Raw genomic sequence first — 17632 nt, forward strand, 5'->3', positions numbered from 1 at the left:
GCTGTTGATAATGTGTGCCAACAATACGTTTGAGCTGCAAGGGGGAAGTGATTCAGGTGATGGGTAGATAGATAAATAGATGAAGCTGTTTCATTTGTTGCATCTCTTGACTTTATTTGGAATTTTCTGGAATTTTTCTTTGCATTGCCAGACATGTATGAAACATATATGGAGGTAAATGCAGCATGTAGCCTGTGTGTTTGTCAAGAAATACAACGCATTCAAATGAGCAATTATCAGATTATATACATAGCAAACATACACTTACATAAGTACATAAAGAAACGTGAGCATGTTCATATGAGATGATTTGTAGGCTGCAGAAATGTTTACAGGCTGTGCAGAAATTCATGTCAGACATGCAAATTATCATGTGTCGGCAGCAGCTGAGAGCCTGAGAAAAAAGAGAAGCGGTGCAAAGTTCCACTTGCAGATCATATTTTCTGTTTGGTGCCTTACGACGATCGCTGACTTTAACACTACATCACTGTATTTGTTGTGGGCATGGGAAAAGTGCAGTGCTTGAGTAAAGAGGAGGGGCGAGAGAGCATGCGGACCTATTGAGAGAGAGAGGCGGTTCAGCCCCGCTATGGGCTCAGCAGCAGCGGCTTAGGGAGTAGTGCTAGACCACTGTGTTGTGCAGGAACAGGCACGACATAGCTGAAAACCGCCAGCGGAACAAATGAAAACGAAAACCACTCTTTCATTTGGATTAATTCAGGGGCGAGACACTCAATCGGAGCGAGAAGCTTTTTAAGCGAAATTGGACCGACTGCCGAGGATTGGGACATCAGCTACTGTAGGATAACACCGCCGAATGGTTTCTGTTGCCCCGCCGCTAAGGTTAGTTAGCTTCCATTGCTGGCTGTCCGTTGGTTTGGGGGGGTCTGTCTGTTGTGCTGTTGGACGACGGGGTCCGGCTATTCTTTGGAGGAGAAACATACATAGCGGTATTGACCTTTTCGAGGCTCTACGTTACGTTATAACTACACGGTTCGTTGGACCTTTTGGAAATGAAATGTTGGAGAGGAGTTCAACTAGCTGGTTGCTCACATCACCACAGTACTCCTAGTTGGCTGGCTATCGCCTGCTAGTTAATTATTTTATAAATCAAGAACACGTGCTACATGGCTAGGCTAATAGCTAACGGTGCTAGCTGTCTAAGCTAGCTGTCAGAACTGCGGAGAAGCTAACACCAATTTTATTGAGCTGAATTAATCCTGCGTTGTTTTTTTCTGTGTAAACAACACGCTCTTCCCCACGCAACACTACCGATATCTGCTATCAATAAATAATGTCAACTTTCCGCGATGTGTCACTAACGTATATTGTGTCATCCGGCTAACTTCGTTAGCCTGCTAACTTGGCTAAGCACAGAAGCGTCCGTTTGGCGTTTGTAAACAATGGTTTTATATGAAGTTGACTTCTTGCTCTCTGGCGATGGCTGATCTAACGTTAGCCGGCGACGCGCTGCTCTGTTGTCAGATGTCTGATCAGCTTTAATTCGCTGGTTGTAGCTTCCTGACCAGCTCGATGTCAAGTCCCTGATATAAGTCCATTGGTACATTAGGCGAGTTAACGTTGATGCTCGGTCGCCTCAGATTGAGAAGTTGCTCCTCTAACATTAGAATTACTTTTCAGTTTGGTTTTCAACGGTAGTTTATTTCCAACATCTGAACGTCTGCTTGCACGCAGGTTTCTTTAAGAGTATCCGGTTGTAACAAGTGATGGTTATCCACCTGTAAACAAGCGTTATGGTCGGAGGCTGTCTCATTTACAAACTAAGCGTTAGGTTGTCAAACTTATAAGAGAGGGGACACCTTTGCAAAGACCAAGACAAGCTGACATCTTAATGAAATAGCCCAACCCTTGTCAGAAATGCCAAGAAACAGACTTTCCATCTGATAAGATCATAAATATAAACAAGGTGAAAAGAAGCGGATGTGTGTTGTCAGCTGCTCAATCTCCACAACCACTGGCATGACAAGAGATCAGATATATTCTGCTGCTCTGATGAGAGTAAAGGCGGCTGGTTCAGACTGTGGCAGCCAAATGTGCTTTTAAGTGCATGTTATTGAGCATATATTATGAATATTGTCTGTTTTTATGTGTTACTGCATGCATTGAATCTGTTATCTTATAATAGCTTGAAAAGGCACAGCACTGAGGGGTTTCTCTGTGTGACCCTGATTATAAAACCTCTGTGAAATCACAATCACTGACAAACAGCTATTAGCAGGATTTGTGAGTAATGTTTAATATATGGGCGGTGCCCTTTTTGTGGTGGTGTTAAAATGATTTTTTGGAGTTGAAGCTGACAGTATAGGTGTTGCAGCACTTGCTGTGGGCTTTAGCTCATTTCCCTCCTCACCTTGACCAAGTAGCTACTGATCCCAAATCAGCCAAATAAAGCATGATGTGCTCATGCATTTTGTTGGGGCTGCTGTCAGATCTGTTATTGATGGACCTGCTGGGTGGCATGTCTTAAAACCAGGGAATGTTAAAGCGAACCATGTCTGAGTGACCATTTGTAGAAACCGTTAGTAGTAAGTGATTTCTTTTTGTGCCTCTGGTGAACCGTGCCTTATGATTATATAACCCCGTGTTCCCCCAGGAAGTGGTTTAGCCGAGGTGGTAAGCCATGATCTCAACGCGTTGCATCTGGTGATCCACTTAGTAGTTGGTGACCTATAAACATGAGCCCCACCCATTAAATATATAGTGTTTACTGTTTGTGATGGCACCTGTGTTTCTGTCCTCTCAAATTGATGTTGTTAGCAGAGGTGGTCTTTGAAGCGGCCCACCTACACCACCGTCGCCACCACAACACTTCCTGTTGCTGCTGCACAGTTAAAGCAAATTTTTGGAGCTTAAACCTGAAATATCTTATCTTTTGGCCTCTTCCGCCGGCGGTGGAAATAGACAAATGTGATATATCACCTTTTGAGTTCATATATTGAACTTATTAATTGCTTGTGTGCTCATCCAGCAGTTACGGGGCAGCTATCGTTCCAGTCCAGCGTTCACTCTCTTTAACTCCTGGCTCTCTTTTAGGGAAATGTCGACTCTTTACTGCTAAATGGTTACACTTGCCTGATGAAGACGACAAGAAAGATGAGTGAAAACTTTGGGGCTGTTTTTGCCCAGACTACAAACCAGGACTTTTGTTAGATAAGTGAGAAGATATGAATGAAATAATAAGGAAATATGAGACAAATAATGAAAACAGGTGGCTCCAGGTGTGGGTACAATTTGGCTAATTTGTGATGTGGACGCTGTTTATTTGGTACTTCATTGTGATGATTCCAGTTTCTGCATTCAGTCATAGTGCCTGGAGGTAGTTGGTGTGTCTGACAAGAAAATCTAGAATCAAAGTCTGTTAATGAGCCTTTAATGGTGTGACACAGCTGGCTTGGATTCTGTGCAGTCATTGTGCAGTGTCAGCTCAGCAGTTTGGATTGTAAAGAGTTAAACGGGAGTGAGGAGATATCTCTCCCCTTTCCAAAAGGGTAATGGGGGCAAAGATAATCCCGTGCTCAGTGTGGTGCCTCAGGGAGGCCGTTTCACTGCTAGTTCAATTTCTGCTCGTATTATGAAACACAACACAGTTATGAAACCTGGAAAGGGGAGAGTTGTTGCGCATTTTATTGTCTGTGAAAAATGAATCCTCATAGTGAATTCTTGTGGGAAGACGAAGCGTGTTGCATCATCATATATCACCAAAGATTTCCGTTGAATTTCAGAGCCATATATGTCAAACTGTCACTCAAATCAGTTATGCAGATTATCAGTCTCATGACAGGTATGAGCTGTCTGGTCCAAACAACAGGAAGCTGTTCTGTGCAATTATGTAAAACATTGGGGATTTTTTTTTTACAGTCTTTGTTATTTTCTGAGGTTAATTTACCTGTTCACATGCCTTCCTGATGGCAGCTGCTAGCCTGTGCAGATAACTGCTGCACCTGGAAAGTTGACCTTTCATCTTTAACTTTTCTTTTTGTGTGTCAGTGCTTCACATCACACCGTATCGCACTGACAGCGAGCCCTGTAAAGCTAATGGTAACTTTTGGGTGTCAGAAATGGTTGAGCTTGTATAAACGACCTTGTTGGGAAGCATATATAACCTGTGGGCATGTGTGAAAGAAACCTCATTACTGTAATTATGATTTCTTCATTTCTTTATTTTAATTGAGGCTTGGTGTTTATTTTTATCCAGATTTCAAGTGCACTGTCGACTATAGCCGCACTAATGATGCCTGAAGGATGCTACACAGGTCCCAAAATGGTGAATTAAACCATAATTCAGTTTGAAGTTGCAAACAAAAGCCAAGGCATAATCATAACTTCTCAGGTACTCACACCTGAAATAGAAAAAGTAGTAAAATGTTGTTTTATGGCAGCAGCTCCTCATCATCATCAGCCGTGCTGCGAGCTGTAACTCGTATTGCATTGTTTACAATTTGCCGCCCAAAAATGAGTCATATAAAGTAATTCATCCAGTCATCTTAGCCATCTGGTGCCTGCGTCACTCTCACTATTGGTTTGTTCACATAGCTCGGATCCAGCAGCCTCTAACGATCTAAAATCATCAGATCGCCCACCTTTTAATGAGGCCACGTACAGCCCAGCCCCACCTGACGGCTCGGCGGATCATTATTGTGCATCTGATACAGCCTTTGTTGAAAATTAGAGGGTTCGATTTGACATCAAATCATAAGTCAGCATCTTCCGTGCCCTTTTAATTTCCACAGACGATAATAATCCACATCCGAGCGCTCAGAGGTGTGCTGCTTTAATACAAGCCGACCCAGTCACGGCTCTTTTCAGATGGAACTGATTCACCAGTGAGCATTTCACACTGCGTATTGAACTTGAATTTATATTTACTGTAATTATAGTAGATGCAACAATGATTACAGGGAAATGACACAACTTTGGTATGTTGCGGTGTATTTTATGAACCCTTAAGTTAACATGCAGAAACCAAAGAGGGAAATATGAGGCAGTCACCGTGAAACTGCCTCTGAGGCGCATTCCCTCCTCCCACCCAGTTTCCCTCCAACTCAATGAGTAACAGCAGCTGTCTAGTATTTCTTGCTTGCTTGTGGACTGCACCTGGTAGGTTTCGTGTGTGGAGAATGTTACCCTTGACTCAGTGTGGTGGAATATTATGATTGGGTGCAGCTGGTCTGGTGGAGTGCCTTAAATTACTCCTAATCAAAGTGCCATTGAAGTGGACACTGTGCCACCTCAGTTGCAGTGGCTGTGCTGCGTCTGGAGCTGAGCGCCTGTGCTGTTTTCTGGGATTGGCAAATGGAAAAACCGCGACGGTGACATGTTGTTTGAGGAAAGTGCATTTCTCAAATTAGCCCTCACGGATGCTACAAGAGCGTCATCGTTTTGTCCTCATTTTAAACGCCCTCCCGCCTTCATGTTTTGGTTGCTCTCGTAAAGATGCGGTCATCAGAGGGGGAGGGGGTTCGGTGCGTCGAGGCTGCTGGCTGAGGGGTTAATGGGGTCTGGGGGTCAGACTGATCGCGTCTGTCACTCTCTGGAGCTCAAAGGGGGCCGCAGGATTTATGTGCGTGTTCAGGAATTTGTGATGCTGCTAAATTGAATCCAGCAAATCAAAGTTAAGTCACGCTTCTTTTTTTAATACTAATTGCAGTTTTCCAATTGGAATGAAATCAGTCTTGACCAAACCAGCGTGAATATAACTGTGGAATTTTTTTCTTCTTCTTCTTCTTGAAATTAGTTTTGTACACCTGTGCTCTGGAGGTGCGTAACACGAGCGAACTGCCAATAATCTCTGGTAATTACAGTGCTGAGCGAAGGCTGGTTTAACAGTGTGCTTCACATGTTAACTGTGAATGTCATAACTCTGTAAGTTGAAAATTGCCATACAGCTCTTTTACAATAGCTTTAACGATGGGATAACTTGGACGGGAAGGCAATATATCTGTATATTGAAACAGTAGAGAACATATGGCTGTTCTTCCATTAGCATGTTAAACTCTAGTTTAATTTACAGAAAGCAGCATTCGTCATCTGTTTCTCTGAGACCGTTGCATATTATGACTGAAGAACACCAGCCGCTCTTAAACTTTAAAGATTATTTATTCTCTTACAGGAAATTTAGGATATATTATCCTGTTCTGTGAGCTCTGTAAACATTAGCTTTTTTCTTCTGGTGCGGTTTTAATCAATATTTAGACGGTGACGATGATGACTCTGCATGCCTTCAGCGTGGATGAGCTGCCAGCCCTGTTACCAGGCTGCAGTTAGTTTAATTGATACCTGATGCTTTGCCGATTGACGCAGCAATAATGGCGAGAAGCTGCCGCCTATACGCTCCAGTGTTTTGTTTTTATCTAGACTTTATTGCTCAAGCCTGAAACCACGATGACAAAAAGCACCAAGTTCTGGTTAGAAATGCCATTAAATGCCCTTAACGTTAAACAAAACTCCTCTCCAAAATGTCCCATTACACAGCCCCCTTCAGCCTGCGTATCTGCTGTTTCAATAGAAAATTAAAACGTGTGCTCGTTAAAAGTTGCACCAGTGAAATCTTGTGATTTTCGAAATTGCCAGAAGAAAGCAATCTCATTTCTTTAAGCCGCTGATTACGCTGGCTTTCTGTCTAAACAGTAATCTAAATAAAAACTGATCCCCGCTCTCGTTCGGTGGTAATGATAGATGTTTCTGCCGTTGTGTTGGGACACGTCTTTAAAGCCTGGAGTCAGACGACAATCGCCTCTTTCATCATTTACATTTTAAATTGATGAGCTTCGATGGAATTTGACCAAACAGCTGTCAGTTACCTAATCAGAGGTGTTGCATAACGCACCCAAACACTGTTAGTCAACCTAAATCCCCCTGCTGTCCTTTTAACATGTGACGGTGAGTTAGTCGAGCCTGTGGAGCTCGTTTTCAAGGCAGCTTTGAAGACACGAGGACACAATTGAGCTCTTCTTTCAGTTTTCACTGATAAAGCCAATAACATAATTGATTTCATGTAATGACACTTCAGCAGACAAATGGACAACTTGTCTTGGAAGTCCATGAGATCGTCTCACACTCTTTGATTGCATGTTGTTGTTTTGTGCGTCATTGTAATTTATTATTCATAAGGCTTTTTATTCAGATTTCCACGACTGTAAAATGGAGTTGCTATTGAAACCAGTCACCCATATTTAAAGGCACTAAAAGAGAGACAGACAGCGGATTAGCAGAGATTAGAAATGGCTCTGCGGTGAGTTATTCACTTGACTCTGTTACGCAACACAGATGACAGGACATTACTCTTGTTTGTATGTAGGCTACAGCTGTGGGTAGCATTATATTTATCTCTGATTAGCCTAACGTTTATACTAGGAATGTGAGTTCCAGCGTAGTTTGTTATTCACGTTCTGGAAAGCATATCAGCGAAGGCAGCCAAGGGCGCACTCCTCCAGGTTGATGATCTTGCAGTGGAAACACGAGCGACGTGTATCGGTGAAAGGTATGAAGGCCTAAGTGGAGTGTAATTACAGGTTATCATGTGTTTGTGTGAGAGCTTTGAACTCTTGTCTTGACATGTGCACTGGATCCATGACAGTGCAGTTTGGAACAAATTAGGCCTGCGAGTGCATCAAAACATCAGTGACGTCAAGTCTGTGTTTGAGGTGTTTGGCTTCTTTCTCTGTCCATAATTCAAACCCCTGTGTTTCACATTTAGGTGCGATGCTTTGTGTGGTGTGTTGTCTGTGTAAATAACACCAGCATGTATGGGCATTAGTGTTTGGCAGCACGCACACACACTCACACTGCGCGCACACGCACACACTCGAGGCCTCTCATGCATAAATGGAAGCTCTGTGAGGCTGCTGTCATGAGGGGCAAACAGAGGCACTCGGGTTGCATGCGGCCATACAGAAGAACATTTCAAAGCTCTTGAATAATTAAGTAGCAGTGAGGAAGTAGGTCAGCCCAGCAGACAAGTGCACTCCTCAGTTTTATTTCCTGCTCCTCAGCATGGAGAGCTGAATGTCAGGTGGGCTTTAAGAACACAGCCAGCAGAGAATAAAGAGGGATTTGTAAGCTGAGACCTCATACATCAGAGCGATGCTGTCACATCATGTCCTGCTGAGCCGAGTCTTTGACGCCATTCAAAAGGGCCTGTACAGAATCATTTTTGGCATTTTTATTAATGATTATTCATAATTATTCAGCCTCAATCAGCGTTCGATTATTCATCAATCATGTACATGTTTTGCGTAAAGTCTTGTGGGTAATCAATTTAATGAAATGTGATCTCAAACCACTTGTTCAGGTGAAGCTTTGATTGGAGTTGTCAGTCAGGAAGGAGCTATTTAAGCGCTGTCACGCTGACGCTGTTTAAATGGATGTTAGACAAGCTGACGAGTCTTAACACAAGAAAACACTGAAAAACAGTCGCGATTTAATCTGTCAGATTTAACTTCAACATCAGAGAAGCAGCGGGGAAGACGGCGTGTAGAGGCAGGATATTTTACAGCTAACCCAGGAAGTTATTATGTTATATAAATGCTATGTTATATAAATAAACATTATCTGTAATAACCAGATAATGGAAACCCTGCTGTGCTTTATGAACATTACAGTCCTGTAATTTAAATGCGTACGTGAATAAAATAATACCTTAACTGATGAGTAAATCTGGCGCTGACTAGCAAGGGTAGGGATGTTTAATCTACTGTTGGACTAATCTCGTAATCTTGAAGGGATATTAGATGTCGCTTTGCGTTCTTTCGTACAGCGAGGACACAGACAGGAAGTTAGTGTGAACGTGGCACAGAACGAAGTCCAACCAGCCGAGACAAAACGAGCTCGTACCTAAAAGAGGGGCGGCTTCTGCCACATGGTTTGAGTATGAAGAGTCTGACACGGACCAGAAAACCGTACTTTGCAAATCACACCACTGACTCAGACACCACCGACCACAACAAGTGTGGATTCAAAGTGTGTTTTTCCAAGATATGATGTTCAGGTGACCACGGGGCTTAAAGCACCGTTCAAAGGTGGGCTCCATAATTAAAATGCTGTTGGAAAAGTGGAGATATGGAGCTCATATCTCCATGAACTGTGCCTTTTGAAGAGCCAAACACTCCATGATTATCTTGCGCAGTTTGCTTTAGTGGGAGGTTTGTCATTATCCGTGACATAAAGATAGTCTTCCTTGCGGCTTATGTAAGGATATCATACAGTCTGCGAGAACTGGCACCAGCAATTGCATCTTGACTCAGATGACCCAGCAGCAAAAAGAGAGGGTTCATATGCAAAGCAAAGCCACAGCAAACACTTCGCCCTCATCCTCCAAAATATCCATCCAGTGTGCTTAATTTCAGGGCAGGACCAACCAGACACAATGAGCGTACGTCCCCACTGAGGATTTACATGTCAGGCACAAAGGTGAAAGCTGGGCCTTTATTTTATATCTTTTCTTACGAGGGATATGCAAATGATGTGGGGGTTTAAATTGCATTGTAGCACAGATACACGCTGATATTTTCCTTTCTATGCTTCCACATCACACCCGACCACGTTCATTTTGCCATGTCTGTGCAACATCCTGCACATTCAACACACCAGTCCACCTTAAAACATCAAAACGACTCATGGATTTTTTTGGCTGGACACAGGAAAAGTGTATGGAGCTATCTAAAAAAATTAGAGATGGTGTTTTTCTTGCATTTGTTCAAACAACAATAGGGACGCACCCTCACACACGTCACGCATTATCTTTATCCCGTGCGACGTCCATAGCTGGCAGGAAACCAGGGTTACCTCCCCTCAGGTTTCCCTGTAATAAACCACGCCTTTATTGGAAATTATGGGGTTGTTGCTGCAGAGACTCCCAGCTGGTTTTAAGTTCTGGTCCGAGCAGGGAGCCAGAGGTCTGGAACATTTCCAGGTCCAACCAAACAAGTCGGATCCTCCGTAACACCATTCTACAAAACATGGCAGCCTTTTCTGATGCATCGGCGTGTTTACCAATCAGGTGCTCTCAGGTAACCATGGTGAAGAGGAGGAGAAGGGATGCTGAGGTTGGAGAGGAAAAGTTCGTTGAGCTGTGGCAACAGTACCCCCACCTATTTGACGTTTCCTCGATGGAGGAGGATGAGTCAAAAAAGACAAATGTTGGCGAGAAATAGCGGAAACTCGTCATCAGCCCGGCGAGTAGCTCAGTCATAACATTATCCCCGGTCCTAACTGTGGCAATATACGTATCATTACTAATTCCAGATCTAACCTTAAAGTAGCCTGTCTCACCTGACTCAGACATGTCAAGAGTTTATGGCAGCGTGATTGTTCAATCTGCTGTTTAAGACAAAAAATCGAGGAGTCTGAACCAGGCCTTCGCCTCTGTCAGTGTGCCGTTCGAGGAGATATCAAAGGTAACTATGTTAACTATGTTGGCATTTATACAGCACATTTCTCGACAATAGACCATTTAAATCAGCAGTGATGAAACACTGATGTGTTTGAAACGCCTCGACGGAAGATGTCCAATTCTTCAGGCTATGTCGGTCACAACTTTTCATCAAATATTTACTCAGCCATCCAAACAAAAGTCTGGAGTCAAGAACAAGTATGGTGTGAAGTGCAGTGTGTGCAGTGTGTGAAGGCCACAGTTGTACGCCGCTAGCAGGGAGGGGGAGGGGAGCGCCTTATGTAATTTCACACAGTGTCGCTGAGGCGGTCGGCAGCAGGGGAACGGGCAGGAAATCCAATAGCTGCTCTGTCGTCCAGCGTGGATACAGCTGGATGATCACATCTGGAAGGACAGGCCAGCCTATCACAGTCCCCGTTTGTCTCTCCGCTCCTCTTCCTCTTCCCCTTCAGACACACACTTTTGCAGCCTGTGCATTGAGGCTAATGATGAATGTAATGGACGTAATAGGCAGTGTGATTTTGGCTGCCCAATATTTTATTTATTTTGAAATCTGAGTACATCAGCGACTCAGATGTAGCAGTAATATTTATATATGTATTTTTTAATAACAATACAATCTCACAGTTAATGCTTCCTTTTGTGTTTGTTTTGGTGTATTTGTATGTTGAAGAAGGAGGAAAAAATAAGATTTACTCCTCAGTATTTCTATCCAATACACCTGACCTATGATTATAGGAAATATCTTCATGGCCTCCACCCTGTTACACCACACAGCAGCACAACTGCAGAGCAGCCGCCCGCATTTGACTCCTATTGCAGCCTTCATGTCCAGTCTCATGTCGTCCTGTCGCACTTTTTAATCCGTCACTGGTGATGTGAAGCTCTCTGTTCAGTCACCCTTCTTTGTTTCCGTTCGTTACTCAGATCATTTTGAGGATTTGTAGAAGTTGATAGTCTGCCACGCTGTTGTCCTGCTCTGCGCACAATGACGCAGCTGAAGAAAGTGCAGTGATTCAACTGATTTTCCTGACGGGAAAAAATCTCGACGGGTGATTTGAATCATCAGCTTTCAGGTCCCTGAAGTGGCAGCAGTGCTGCGTTCACTGCTCTGCTGTGCTAGCGTTGGGCTTGTGGTGAGATGCAGGCCAGAAGTCTGCAGTTTGTACTGTTGTGAAACTGAAAACCTTCAGAGTCAGATCAGTTTATCCTTTCAAATTCCACATTTTCAACCTTTTGAAGTTACCAAACTGATAAATACTGATTGTCGCCTTTTCAGCCATTTCTTGGTTGAGTGGGAAGAAGTACAGTTTTGAGCGGTAGCATAACTGCAGCTTAAAAATGATATCTGAGCAGCATGAGCTGTTGTTAACATTAATAATGAGGACACCTCACTTTCACCTCACAAGTATTTTTGTATCTTCACACCAGTGCTTCTGTCGTATTCAACCCCACTGGTTCTGTATTTATTGACTCTTGAAAATTTGCTGTCTTGTACTGATAACATCCGATGACGTTAAAGCTGAAGATGATCCATATTAAGGTATTAAACTGCTGTGTTTTAACATTGTTTACATTGCAGTTCTACTTCCATTTTCAGTTTCACAATCGCTTCTGTTGTTTTTCGCTCTCGTGGCTGCAGGTGTTTCTTTGGTGCTAATCATACTGTCGTTAACGTGAAGGGAAGTGCGCCGCTCACTCGGATCCGAAATGAAAGGTGTGACAGGCTGTGGTTTAGTAGATGATTGTACCTCTTTCCGTCAGACAAATTACAGCCATGGCGGAGTTGACTGGGTGTTCACACTTTTCTCAGTCTCCTCAGTTGCTGACTGTGTTGTGGCTGCTGATTTCCTGTCTGAAAGTTGAGCAGATGTAAGGCAAGATCAGCTCGGGGTGTCGGGGTGTTCTTTCACTGTTTGGTTGGTACTAATAGCAGCGTGCCAGCCACCTGCCTGCCAGGAGCTGCGCTATATATCAAGCTGGCACACAGGCAATAATTATATCACCTGCTGCCTTTTATAGCCTCTCTCTGTCCCCTAAAGTTTGATTTTACTTCACTGTTAGTAACTCTTTCTCCTGCTTTCCTGTTTGCCCTGTGATGGCCGGGGGACCTTATTAGTTATTTTTGAGATTCTTCTGATAAATTAATTAAATTAAATTTGTGTTCCTCTGACTGAGGTTACATACCAGACATTGGTATGAAGAAGAAATGGTAATAGTTGTGTGCAGTAAAGTGGAATGACACAGAAAGAAGTGTTGAATAGAGTAAGAAAAAGCACTAAACCAGCTCATTCCACTAATTAGTTTTCTTACCTGTGCTACTGTAAATAGGATAATTTGGGTTCGTGCCTGATGCCAAGTGCATCCACTCTTTGCGATTGGACGTAAACGAATCACCTGTTACCAAGCTGGAAACAACTCATGATCGGTAGACATGAAGAGCTTTGTACCAGCTTTCTAAAGCAACAGACAGATTTCTCAACTCCTAAATGTTCCTGTAAGCGCCTCTGAGGATGTTATCCACAAGTAGAAGGAGCATCACTCCATCAGCAGCAGCTCAGAAAGTTGAGAAGAGTAGCGTAAAAGCCAAGGGCCACTTGAAAAGAGCTCCAGGAAGCAGCAGGTACAGTCATCAGAGAAAACAATAGGCAATGCACTGAACAGCTACTGTCTCCATGTGCAGTCACCCCATAAGACCCCACTACTGAGGAAAGGGCATGTTGAAGCTGCTTCAAAGTTTGCTGCACAGCATTTGGAGAAGCCTGTGGATTATTGGGAGAATGTATTATGGTCAGATGAGTGAAAAATCAAAGTTATTGGGCAGCTTGAGATGCATCGTGTTAGGAGAGGAAATGGCTCTGCAAAGTCAGCTGTTTCCAGAGGAATGGCCCAGTCAATCACCAGACTTGAACCCAGTTTAAGATTTGTGGAAAAGACCGAAGATCAAGATTCATCAGCCGAAGAGTTAAAGACCAAAATCCCACCTGAGCGCAGCGAAAGATTTAGTTTTCTTTGCAGAAGAAGCATCTTGAAGCTGGAACAAAGGCTTCTCTATCAAGTATTCAGTGAATTTCAGTTAGTGATCAATACTTCGTCCTGTATCAGTCCACTTCACTGCACATTTGTAGTGTTATGGCTATCAGCCATGTCAGGTGTCAGTCTGATGTGAAGAGCCATATTGGAGGTTTATGTAATGAAATAAATGTTGATGTGTTGAATGTGTAATGCTGTACATTATGGCCTCTGCTGTACATTGATTTTGTGTTGTCTTCCCCTTTGTTAATCTCAGTATGACACTGTCTACCAGGAAAAGGACCTTCTGCCTTGTCAGCATTGTCTGGATATTAGTGCTTGGCAGAGTAAAGGGCATTGTGCCGGGAGTGTTTTTCTTGCTCTTCCAACTCATAATTTAAAGGTGTTTGCAATCACCTTGTCATCTTTTTACTGCCCTTTGTGCTGCCACTTCCTCCTCTTCGCTCGGATTATAATGTTTAACTCTCGCCATGCTGTTTTCAACACACAATGTGAAAGATAGACCATTTAGGGTACAGGAGTTTAAAAAATGAGGTTCTATTACACAGAACGCAGTCGGGAAAATACTACAGTCTCTTAAGAAAAAGGCAAATCAGTAACAGGCTTTGAATGGTATCCTGGGTAATCGCAGTGATAAAGAACTCCATGGATGGTTTCAATAAAAGAAAAAATGGGAGAGGTCAGATGGAAAAGGCTGAAGTGTCTCTGCTCGGAGGAACTGTGCTTACCACACAGATTGACCTTATTTCTGCATTCTGACCTTAAAAAACCTCTTGGGGCCCCGATACTGAAGCTTCAGTGGATTAATTGCAAGGGCTTTGTTTCCATGTTAAATTTGGGCGGATGGAGAGGCAGGCGGAGGGGTGGGATTAGAGCAGCCAACAACTGCAGATGAGGGAAGCCAAAGCAGAAGTTTGTCAAGATTCAGTTGGACGAAGTCAAGAAGTTTTTTTTTGTCCCAGTGCTGCGTTTCACTTCTTGCGTGGATCTCATAACGGGACCTGGACCACCCGTGCTCCAAGTAAAGATAAGGGGCATTTGAGAATCAGTGTTTGCATGCATATATAGTGTTTGTGCGCCGCCGGGTATCAAGGCTGAGGGTGAGTGAGTGAAAGGGTAAGCGAGCGAGAGCCTCCTTGTCCAGGGCCCTTCGGTAATGAGGCTCCAGGGAGATAAATCCTTATGAGACCTGACAGGGTGCCACATTCCTAGGCTGAGAGTCCTAGCAGCCCCCCTCCCCTGAGCTCAGCTCTCCAGGGCACTGCTTTATAAACTTCTGATGTTGTTCCCAGAGCGAGCCCTATGCCCATTACAGTCCACTCATCTTCCTTTTCACAACAGCGCCACGCATTTGAATGGAGCCAGCATCTCTTCTGGCTGTCATAATAATTGCAGAAGTCCTTGCTGACAGCTCAGTACACTGCTGTGTGTTATTTTTTTCAGTAAAAATACTGGCATAATATTTTCACAGGCATGTAATTAACAGTATATTTCTGCTATTGCAGCCATCACAGTCTCCGCTCTGTCGAGGTCCAAGCCATGCTATCAAGGCTCTTATCAAAAAACATGTTACAAGCTGTTGAATCCCTTGTACTCTCTTTAAGAGCCTGACTGTCAAGCTACCGAGTCGGACTAGACGGAGATTTGATTAACTGTTTATATCAGTAGAATTAAACTGTTGTTTGAAGTCAGCCTCCTGCTCTCCTTGGCAGGCTGGAAGCCGTCTGTGTGCTCTGTGCTTGTATTTCCACAGCCATTCCTAAAATGGAGAGGGGAGGGCGGGCGGGCGGGGGGTAAGAGGATGAAATATTGGCTTGCACCGCTGAAGGCTGAGGCCCACTCTACTCTGTGCAGAAGACGAAAGCAAAAGAGGGGGAGAAGGAAAGCACGCTAGAGCGAGAGAGTGAGGTGACTGAGTTCATTCGCAGTGTTGGCAGTGAGCCATTGACTTGCCTGTGGGTGTCTGTAGCAGTGCCAGTGCATGTGTTTAGCCTCTCGTCTGGAAGGCCCCATTCGCCTCAGAGTTTATGTCAAAGCTCTCTCATTGTGTTGGCCCTCTCATCTTGATTCAGGTTTTTTGTCCTCTGCAGATCTTGTGACTGCCTTCAGACTTGTTTTCGTCCCTCTCAGGGGAATCTCTCCGGACTGGACCATCATCAAAGAGAGGCTTCCAAGGAGGCATGGCTTATCTCACCCTCTCTTTGTCTCGCTGGCCTCTTTTTCTGCCCTTTGGTGCACATATTTGCATGCTGTGTCAATATCATGAGTTTTCCTCATCTAGTATTTCACCAGCAGTGAGGTCTGCTCAAGGACTTTAGCACTTCCCTTTGTGTGGGCTGTTTTTCCAGGTCTGTCTGACCAAAAGATGAGTGTGCACCAGTTTCTTGAAAATATTTGAAGCCGCAGTTTAGACTACTCGACACAAAAGCAAAGTCTCCAGCGTGTGTGAAAACTTGGGCAGTGTTTTCCTACCTTGTGGCCCCTCTGAGCCCGTGTTTACAGAGCTCCTCTGTTCCTTAAAGCCAGAGCCACGCTCAGCTGTTCGTAATAGAGCCCTTTGCATAACTGAAATCAAGTGACACTTTGTGTTAGCGACAGTCGAGCAGGAAGGAAGTGTAGATAGTGCCTCTCTTTGTACTGAAAAAAAGATTCAAAACTAAAGTCAGACAATGGAGACTGGCACACGGGCACTCCGCTGTGGTCATGTGATGCCTGCCGCAGGATTGAATGATCAATTTCACTTCAATTTCTTTTTTGACAACGAATCACACTAACCCGGATTGAGGGATGGTATCATTAATCCATGGCCACTAAACACCATCTGTTAATTTAGTGCAATACTGTATATAAGCATGTCAGACAGGTTTTCTATTTGAATTGTGTGTCATCATCAAAACCAGGAAGCACCTAATTAAGCCAAAGGTATTTGGATTGCAACAAGGTCAACAAAGAAAACAAGCTTGCATGACTAATTATTTTATAACCTTTCCAATCTCAATATCCCCTGTCAGTTATTAACTCATTGTGGTAATTATGTTCCTTTATACATAATCTTTATTTTTAAAAAACACTGCATTTTGTGTGAAATCTCATTAACCGTCATAGAAATAAAATGCCTGTGTCTCAGTGGCGGCGGTGGTTTTCCCATGCTGTTAAAAAAATGGCAGCGCACCCAGAGCGCTTGCTATCTTGTCCAGATTTCGATCAGTGTGTCAGTGTTGAGAGCCCATATTTCTGCCACCGTGCCTCTTGTCGTACGCCTCGCACAGCGCTGAAACATGAGCTATGAGACAGAGGTGTCATTAGTCAGAGGCCCATAGAAATGGCAGGAGTCCTAATTTCTTTGTTGGCAGGAGTCACAGGGACACATGTCATGAGTACTAATCCACCTGCTACTACTATCACAGGCTTTTATGAGAACGGTGCAGCGGCGAGCTAACCAGAGCGGAGTGCTGTCTCCTCGTTGAATTTTTGTTGCACCAGACCTTAAAATTCTTCAAATGGGTTTCCATTGAGGGTGCGAAGCTGTTTTTGTTGGTCCATCTTGTTCCTCTTCGGCATTGTCGCCGGTTTTAACTACAGTTGCGTTTTGTCGGTGTGTGCTGTAATCTGCATGGTCACTGTAATAGGATTATTCCTCTGGCTTCTTTATTTTCACTCCATACCTCTGTGCAGAATAAGCTTCTCTTAGTTTTTACACAGGGGTTATGTGGGGGTGTGCTACAGCTTAGTATGTGCGCCTGTTTTTACTTAAATCACCATTGTCGGTCTGTATGATGCGCTCCTGTCAGATGACACCAGTCTAGATTGCATAACTAACTTAAAATCTATTGCCTGACTCTCAAGGCCTACATATCTATCCGTCATTGGGTTATTTATGTTGCCTCTAAAGCCCCATTAAACTGAGAGTATTTTTGGTTTACGGGCTAGCCGCTCGACTTGGCCGGTCTCTGTCTGTGCGACCTCAGTGTGAAGACAGTGGGGCATTCAGTAAGCAGCAAAGGAGAGCTTCAGTCTAGCAGGTGCAGGGACTCTCACCCCTTTACAAGAAGCGATGGAGGGGGGAGCAGCTGTGGTAGGGGGGTGATGACGTTCTGATATCCGGAGCACACAGAGGCAGCACTCTGGCTGCTCTGGCTGGAGGTGCTAGCTAGAGTAGATCAAATCGTTCCCAAGCAACAGTTGTAC

The 17632-nt window shown here is 43.9% G+C and overlaps 1 protein-coding gene across 10 annotated transcripts in view; it reads left to right on the top strand.

The window, feature by feature from the left end:
- The first annotated feature begins 431 nt into the window (after positions 1-431).
- ncor2 (nuclear receptor corepressor 2) overlaps positions 432-17632 on the top strand; it is a 79646-nt gene continuing 62445 nt past the window's right edge. For all 10 annotated transcript variants that reach the window (XM_070963606.1, XM_070963607.1, XM_070963612.1 and 7 more), the window contains exon 1: positions 432-843. The gene's annotated coding sequence lies outside the window, so the exon portion shown is untranslated. The remainder of the gene's footprint in view (positions 844-17632) is intronic.

The sequence above is a fragment of the Chaetodon trifascialis genome, chromosome 6, assembly GCF_039877785.1.
Source record: "Chaetodon trifascialis isolate fChaTrf1 chromosome 6, fChaTrf1.hap1, whole genome shotgun sequence".
Classification (NCBI taxonomy): Eukaryota; Metazoa; Chordata; class Actinopteri; order Chaetodontiformes; family Chaetodontidae; genus Chaetodon; species Chaetodon trifascialis.